Source organism: Monodon monoceros, unplaced genomic scaffold (assembly GCF_005190385.1).
Source record: "Monodon monoceros isolate NGI ecotype Baffin Bay Population unplaced genomic scaffold, NGI_Narwhal_1 Super_Scaffold_20, whole genome shotgun sequence".
NCBI classification, from domain to species: domain Eukaryota; kingdom Metazoa; phylum Chordata; class Mammalia; order Artiodactyla; family Monodontidae; genus Monodon; species Monodon monoceros.
In genome coordinates, this window is record NW_021703777.1 from 64,272,728 (window position 1) to 64,281,423 (window position 8,696).

The 8,696-nt window shown below is 41.8% G+C and overlaps 1 protein-coding gene across 4 annotated transcripts in view; it reads left to right on the top strand.

The window, feature by feature from the left end:
* LNX1 (ligand of numb-protein X 1) overlaps positions 1-8,696 on the top strand; it is a 140,544-nt gene that overhangs the window by 67,056 nt on the left and 64,792 nt on the right. The gene's annotated exons all lie outside the window — the stretch shown is intronic.

The following is an 8,696-nucleotide window of genomic DNA, read 5'->3' on the forward strand; positions in this document are numbered from 1 at the left end:
GTGTGTGTGTGTGTGTGTGTGTGTGTGTGTGTGTGTGTGTGTGTGTGCGCGCATGTGCGCGCACACGCTGATTCTGGGTGCGGGGAGTCAGGCAGACCCCTTCTCAAGGATTCTGAAGCCATCAGATAGTGAGTACCACACCAAATTAGGAAAACATTTAAATGGATAAATTCCTAAAATAGAAGAAAATTAGTTACAATGGATAATGAAACAACCCTTGACTTCAAAAAAAAAAAAAAGCTTATTTGCACCATTCAAGGTACAAACCTGGAAGTCAGCTAGTTCATTGAATATGTAGAAGTAGTTTCAGTGAATGGATATAGTTGTATCTCAGTTTATAAAGATGCAATGAAGAAGTTGACCTGGTGCTGAGAATATAGAACTGAATTTCTATAAATTCCTAGCGATATAGTTTAGTTGCAACTAAGGTCTATAAACACAAGCTTGGGTTGTTTTTTTGTTTTCTTTTTCCCCCTTGGGTTTTTTGGGGGGTTTTTTTGGTGGGGGGAGGGGAGGGATGGTCGGGGAGTCTGAAACTTTATTGACCCAGCGTGTATTTGGTCTCTAATTCATGCACTCCCTACCCCTCATTTAGGCTTCATTTGCTATTACTTCATATTCTATTACTTTCTACTACTCTCTGAGTGTATACCGTACAAAGAGGACTTTGCTCTACATTTTAATGCATTCTACAAACGTTGTGAGCCTTCCATGGAGCTAGCTGCTGAGTATATAAAGATTTTAAGACCCTCTATCATTAAGATACTCACAGTTTAAATGGAGAGACTGAGGAATTCACAACTAATAAATGCCAAAGGTTACGAAGTTTCAAAAGAAAAGGGGGAATACTTTTACCCTCAGAAGCCTAGTAGAGGCTAAGCAAGCAGAGACTAGAGCAGATAGAGAGGCACTGAGGTGGTAGCCATTTGGCTACTGGAGGGAAAGCCTCTTATGGCTGTGACTGCAAAGGGGGGTGTAGTTTGTTCTGTACCTTTACTAGATGCTTGGCCAACAGTTTTCGTTGGACTTCAAGATTTCTTCCAGAAATTGCCATTCTAATATGAAGTTACACTTGTTGATTTCCCCAGTGGGTGCCAGGCGTGGGTGGATTGACTCACTGGTAATTCAGACATGAGAATTCAGGGTTGTGGAAAAAGTTCAGAAGTTGTGTGTCACTTACACAGTAACCAGTCATCATCTTACATCGACATGTACAAATTTCCCAAATTGAATTTCTAACGTAAACGTAAGAATGGACACGTAGGAATGTGTCCAGTGATTAAGTTTTTTTGTTTGTTTATATCATCATTGATTAGAAGAGGTTTCTTGTTGAATGTGACTTAAATTATCCTGGAATCTTTATTACATTTTTTTCTTTCTAAGAAGTTCCAAAACATATAATTTTCTTTTAGGCCGTTTCTAAACAAATAGCCTGTATTTTTAAAAAATTGAATACCCATAACCAAGCGATTATTTTGGTTAAACAGTAATTAGATAGACACTGGCAATCTGCAAAGTCCAATTTGCAAATTACCCCTTTGCCCATTTTTTATTAAATGACAGGGTACATGCTAGCACTGATCAGGTGGTATTTCCTAAAAATGTGATTGAGCGAACAAAGAACCTCATTATTTTAACAATCAGCCCAGCTTGCCAGTGCCTTCCCCCAGGGACACCCCCTTCCCGGCCTTCTGAGTCCTCTCCCTGAAAGGAAGGCGCTATTTCAGCCCCAGGATAATAACATTCACCACCACGTTTTTGTTTGTTTGTTTAATTTTACTGAAGTAGAGTTGATTTACAATGTTGTGTTAATTTCTGCTGTAGAGCAAAGTGACTCAGTTATACATATATTCTTTTTCATATTCTTTCATATTCTTTCATATTCTTTCATATTCTTTTCATATTCTTTTCCATTGAATATAGTTCCCTGTGCTACACAGTAAGACCTTGTTGTTTATCTAATCTACATGTAATAGTTTGTGTTGCTAATCTCAAACTCCCAATCCTTCCATCCTCCACCCTCCCACCCCCCTTGGCAACCACAAGTCTGTTATCTATGTCTGTGTGTCTGTTTCTGTTTCGTAGAGATGTTCATTCATGTCATCTTAGATTCTACATACAAGTGATACCATATGGTATTTGTCTTTCTCTGACTGACTTCACTTAGTATGATAATCTCTAGGTCCATCCATGTTGCTGAAAGTTGTTTCATTTTTTATGTCTGAGTGGTATTCCATTGTGTACATGTACCACATCTTTATCCATTCATCTGTTGATGGACATTTAGGTTGTTTCCATGTCTTGGCTATTGTAGATAGTGCTGCTATGAACATAGGGATGCATGTATCATTTCCAATTATAGTTTTGTCTGGGTATATGCCCGGGAGTGGAATTGCTGGATCATATGGCAATTCTATTTTTAGTTTGTTGAGGAATGTCCATGCTGTTTTCCATAATGGCTGCACCAACACCACCACATTTTTGATTCAAGAACCTTCTGTGACTGAGTCTCTACCTTTAAGAAATCTTAAACTTGAGCTATTTCTAGTCACCAGCCTAACTGACAGTTCTTTCCTTATGGTGGTGATGGCCAGTCAACTTTGTAGACTAAGGGACAGACATATTTCTGAGATTTGCTGAGATCAAAATAGAGCTGAAATTGCAGACAGGAAAGCAAGAATCTTTATGTGTGGTTAGCTAGATAAGCTAGGCTGAAAGCATAGAACTGAAAAACTAGAAGGAAGGAGGTGGGAAAAGACATGTTTAAATCCTCTTGGTTTACCAGCTCTATGACTTTGGGCAAATGGCAGAGCCTTTCATTCGTTTTTAAAAATCCGTAACAAGGAGGGCCCATAGCCCACATCGAGGGGCTCTCGGAGCTCTATATGAGAGTGAAAGAAGAGCATGAGAGTATGTGAAGGCCCTGCGGCTGCAGAGGCTACAAAATATAGATGACTACTGTCTGTGCTACACACGAGAGCTTTCTGGAAGCTTCCAAATCAAGCAGAAATTCCCACCTGTGCACTCTAAGATTCCCTCCACACTAAACCTCCTTTAGATCATGTGCAAATTAGAATAAAGCAACCCCTTCGCAAGTGGACAGAGACTTTTTAATTTTTTTTTTTTTTTTTACAAAAAGGGCCCCTACCTCTTGACAGATGAGTCGTCTGCTGGCATTTGGCTTGGGAGGCAAAGCACTAGCTGGATGTTGACCACCCCCCCCAAGCCTTCGCTTGGGCACCTTTGTGCAGGATCCAAACTGCCCAACTGTGTGTGTTTCCCCTAAACCTTAGGAAATGCAGTGAACTTCCCAGGTATTGGATTAGTTCTAGAGGTAATGTTGACCGATAGTAAGATATGGGCTTGAAGTCATATGGACCCGTTTTTCATGATCTGCCATTTACCAGTTGTTAGAATTGAATGACTTCCAGGAAAATCATCGTGGTCTTCTTGTGTGATCTTGGGTGAGTGACTTAGTGTCTCTGAATCTGTTTCCCCATCTATGAAATGGAGACCCAACAGTACGCAGGCTGCCCAGTAAATGTGAAAGATACCACGTATGAAAGAGTAGTACAGGGCTCAACAAATGTCCGCCCAGCTGAGTCCTGCTTCCAACCTGGCTCATTGGTTATTCCTAGGACAGGAAACCTCACTTTCCATCACTAGCTCTTCAAATCACCACAAAAATTTCAACAAGATAATGACCGCAGTGCTACCAAGGTCCAATGAAAGCTTTGTTGACTATAATTTTAAAATGGGGGCAGTGGGGGAAAGCCCACTTTAGTTTAAACATTGGGAGTGTTTCTTATCAAACCATATCTTCCAAAACACATCGATGCTATTGACGTTAAGAGAACAGATGTTAGTGAGCCAGATCTCCTGGTTTTCTGGGAGAACAAAGGCTCTTATCCAAAATGTCAGTTTTATGTAATCCAATTGATGGTCAATTTAAGAATAGGCCGACCAGCCAGATGACAAGTTAATAGAAAAAGTTTTCTTCTGAAAATCAGTTCTAAGTATTATAATTAATGAAATCCTTAAATACCCAAATCCTCTGTCACTGACAGGCAAGCAGGAAGATGGGGGAACAGTGTAAATGGAGCCCTCAGCGGGTATTTTAGGACAACTGGAAAAGAGTGTGTGAAACTATCTGAATCCAGAGTGATTTCTGCAATGTATCTGGGCCTGTCTTCATTTGAAGAGGCCAAAACTATACTTCCAAGTTCACGTATGAACCAGAAAATCCATGGTTTCCTTCTAGTAGACCACTATCTAATTTTACATGAGATATGCATATTCATACTTGAAAGCTCATTATACAGCTTGAGATACTCATTTTCAAAGATCAAAATATAATATTCTTTGTCTATAACAATCCTTTACTTATTCTTAGTCAGGAATATAAACCCATGCCTAGCTTGGTCTTTCCTTGGAAGATTTCCAGAGGATCCTGTTACTTAATCTACTTGGAGATCTGTGCAATTTTTATATGATAATAACAACTCATAACAGATGAAATGCCTAACATCTTAATAAAAGTTTAAAATATCTAAGAGTTCAGATCCAAAGGATGTTGGCACCAAATTCCATCCTATAAAGACGTGAGTTCCTGTGGTTTTATATAATATTCTGTGACTTTACTTCCCTATTTCCAACTCCCAGTGTTGGCAGATGGTTAAAAGCTGGATTGAACAACTTGGAAGTCCATGTTGTCCTAATAAATCTGGAACTCTGTTTACTCCCTGTGGAATAATTGGACAGATTAAACTGTTTGACCCCCGTTGATTTCAGTGCAGTTCTCCAATGATAGATTTTAGTCGTGAACAGGTTGAGTGATCAATTAGATGGTTGGCAAGCAGCCAAAAATTTAGGTTTCCCTTATGTTCTTTTTCTTTTCCCTTTCTGTGCTATTCCTTCCCTGGGGATTGTTGAATTCCTAGAGAAATAAAAGGAAAACGAATCAAATGGATTGAAACCAAAAAGGCAACTTCTGAGCTCACAAGTGATAGAAAGTCGGGGCTATTGCCACCTTTAGGATTCAGTCAGGGTAGTAATGGTCGAAACCAAACACTGAAATGTTGAAGGGTCATGGTACAGACAGACCATTTAACAGGATGCAGACCCTAAACTCTGCTGATTGGAAATCATTAAGAACACATGGTTGGTAAATAGTACCTTAAGACATTTACCCACTTCAAGGATCTTATAAGCTGTGTGTGTGTGTGAAAGAAAGGAGAGTGGGAGAAGGGGTGTGGAAAGAACCCTACTATCAGTGTATCAACATGCCTGTTCCCCTATCCAGTGGCTGTTAACCTTGGATGAACCGTAGAATCACCTGGGAAGGTTTTTAAAAGTGTGTGGAAATAAATGGGATGATGGAAAAGTTAGGAGTATTGTTAAAGTTATTTCAATTTTAAATGAGACTATCAAACCAGGAACAGAGTGACATTTTTACGTAGGTTGTTGGAATCAGGAATCTAATTATTAAAATCTTCCTGCATCGTCACTTAACAAGTGTTCATTGAGAGCCTACCATATATCAAGCACTCAGCATAGCTCCCAATAGGGATTTATTATTTTAGGCTTATAGAAGTTAGAGCTGAAAGAGAACCCAATATGTTCTATTAAAAGGTTTTAACCGGGCTTCCCTGGTGGCGCAGCGGTTGAGAGTCCGCCTGCCGATGCAGGGGACACAGGTTCGTGCCCCGGTCCGGGAAGATACCACATGCCGCGGAGTGGCTGGGCCCGTGAGCCATGGCCGCTGAGCCTGCGCGTCCGGAGCCTGTGCTCCGCAATGGGAGAGGCCATAGCAGTGAGAGGCCCGCGTACCGTAAAAAAAAATAAATAAATAAAAGTCTTAACCATCTAGGATAATAGGGAAAACTTTAACGTGGCTTATTTTAAGCCATAAAAATCCATCACTGTGTTTATTGAGGTGGACTTTCAATTTACCCTTCGAGCTATATGTAAATTTTGGGAATATGCTGTGATCATGCCGGCCATCTCTTGATGGGTTGTTTGCCTGATTATATCTTAAGTATATCATGCAAAGAACGCTGTGAGAATTCAACTAGTTGCATTTTAGATGAAACACTGATTTGTGCAGCACGTTGTAGCCACCACCCCCTACGCACTCCCACGCCCCTGGCCCAGCCCATGCCCTGTGGAAGGTCAGGGTTAAGTGGATGCTCTCCAGTGGAGTAAATGGCAGTGAGACATAATCCTTCCCTTTTGCAAGTCCAGATGATGCCGTAGCAGAGAAAGAAACCCTATTCCACCCCACCTCTTTCCTTGAGGGAGCTGTACACCCAGTTCCTACTACCCCAGACATTACCTCCTAAGATGGTTCCCAGCACAGCCTTCTGGGAGGAGTGAGGGAAATAACTCAGTGGTACCCTAGAAGCCGGGACACCTGGTCACTCAGGCATCAAGAGTGAGAAATGTATGATTTCAAGAATTCACACAGCAGTGATTGGCCGATGGGCAGTCCTAAGCAGATTCTGTAACTCAATCAGTTAAAATAATCAGTGAGATGGAAAGGATTGGTAGTGGTTCTCAACCAGTTGACATCTGGTTGAGATGTCAACCAGGGAGCTTTACAAAACACTGATGTATGGTAAACCCACTCAGAGATTCTCATTTAATTTGTCTAAAGTACCTGATAGGCTGGATTTTAAAAAAAATCTTCCCAGGTGATTCTGTTCATAAGGTTAAGAACCACTGGATAGGGGAACAAGCATGTCCATACACTGATAATAGATTTATTTACTAATCTCAAATGGCTTAAGAATGTGCATTTGGTCCAGTTATGGAAGAAACGCAAGCATAAACATGTATATGTGTGTCTATGTATTAAAAAGGGATTAGAAAAAAAGATTAGAAGAATAAATACTAACAGACTAGCAAGAATTTTCTTTGGGGGTAGAATTATGGGTTTTTTCTTTTCTATATTTTCAAAAATTTCTTCTCTGAACCTCTATTGCTTTTGAAATTTAAGAAAGGGACTATTTCTATTTGATTCTAATAAAACTAAGAAGTATTTCATGAATATCTATCATGCCCTCAACTGTGTATGCATGGTGGAGGATACAGGAGACATGGTGTCAGGGGGTTTGCAATCTAGTCAAAGAGATGTAACCAGTGTCCGTCAACATGTAATGAAACACTGAGTCCTGGGGTTAAGCAGGTGTGGTTCAGACCATGTGTTCATGTGTTCAGATGTGTTCATCTGCCTGTCTTGTTTCTGTGCTAGATCACTAACTACTAGAGGGCAGAGTCTTAGGAGCACCTAGCCTTGGGGCTTACGTTTGGAAGCCACTCGGATATTTGTGGAAGGAAGGAATGAGTTCAGAGAACAGAGAGATTACTATGAAGCGTCCACGGAGAAATTAGACGTGAGATTAGATTTATCATTGGATAAAATGAGTCGGAGTGGCCACCGTTCAAACAGATCCAAGTGAGAGGCCCGTGGTGGAGGTCATTGCGTATGAGGAGGGACAGTTTGCAGATGTGCTCCACTGCAGAAGCCTTGTCGAGTGCAGTGACTGTGTGCCACACCAAAGAAATCGGGCAGAGCCGTAGCCGAAAAGTAGGCCTGGCAAGAGAGAGGGAGAAAGAGGTGTTCTATTATCCAATAAGTAAATAAGAGGGTCAGGATTTCCTGCATCTGCTCCCTCCGCCATTTGCATAACACAATTTTGGGGAAATGAAATATGATTCACCGAAGTCAGGTTGTTTCCTTTCAATATATTGCAAGGGAGAAGCAGCTCATTCAGCAAATAGAAGCTACCTGGAAAAACAGGAGTTTTGTTTCATGCAAAAAGATTTGGCACAAAAGAGCCAAATATCTTCGCATGACATATTCTCAAACACAGAGTGAGGAGGAACCCACTTTCTCAGTACCTGAGAGTCGTGTAAAGTGCATCCAGGAGGACTCCGGACACCCAGCCCAAAAAGTGCTTGGAAAAACTGGAGCATTTCGTAATTATCCTAAGGGCTGGAATGGAGGGCACTTTGAGGAAAGAAGGAAACGCTTTAAAATGTCATCTGGAAGTGATTTCCACTCGAATGCCCTGCTACCTTCTCCCACCCCTCCCCCATCCCCATGCCAAGCTGTCACCTTTGAACAGCCCCCAGGGTTGTGCAGACTTCACAGAAATTTGGGGCCCTCAAAGACTCATCCCAGGCAGCTGGAAGCCTAGGCTGCTTTCAGAGTTGGTCGGAAAACCTCACTGGGCGGTCAGTTCCGATATTTAGAAACCCTCACAACCGTGAAATCCACCCTTTCCCATTCCCCTAAAAACATGTCCTACTCAACCCTGATATAGAAAGCACAATTGATCCATAGCCCAGTTTGCAAAACACGAGAAGCTGGACTTTGGTCATTTCTAAGCGTTTTAAAAGTAAAGATGATAGGGCTTCCCTGGTGGCGCAGTGGTTGAGAGTCCGCCTGCCGATGCGGGGGACACGGGTTCGTGCCCCGGTCCGCGAGGGTCCCACGTGCCGCGGAACGGCTGGGCCCGTGAGCCATGGCTGCTGGGCCTGTGCGTCTGGAGCCTGTGCTCCGCAACAGGGGAAAAAAAAAAAAAGTAAAGATGATAATTCTGAATGGAACCAAGAATTGCATGAACCTAAATGTTAGCCGAAAAGAAAACAACCTCCCCCCGCCCTGCCCCTCCCTCTGTCTCTCCCTCCCT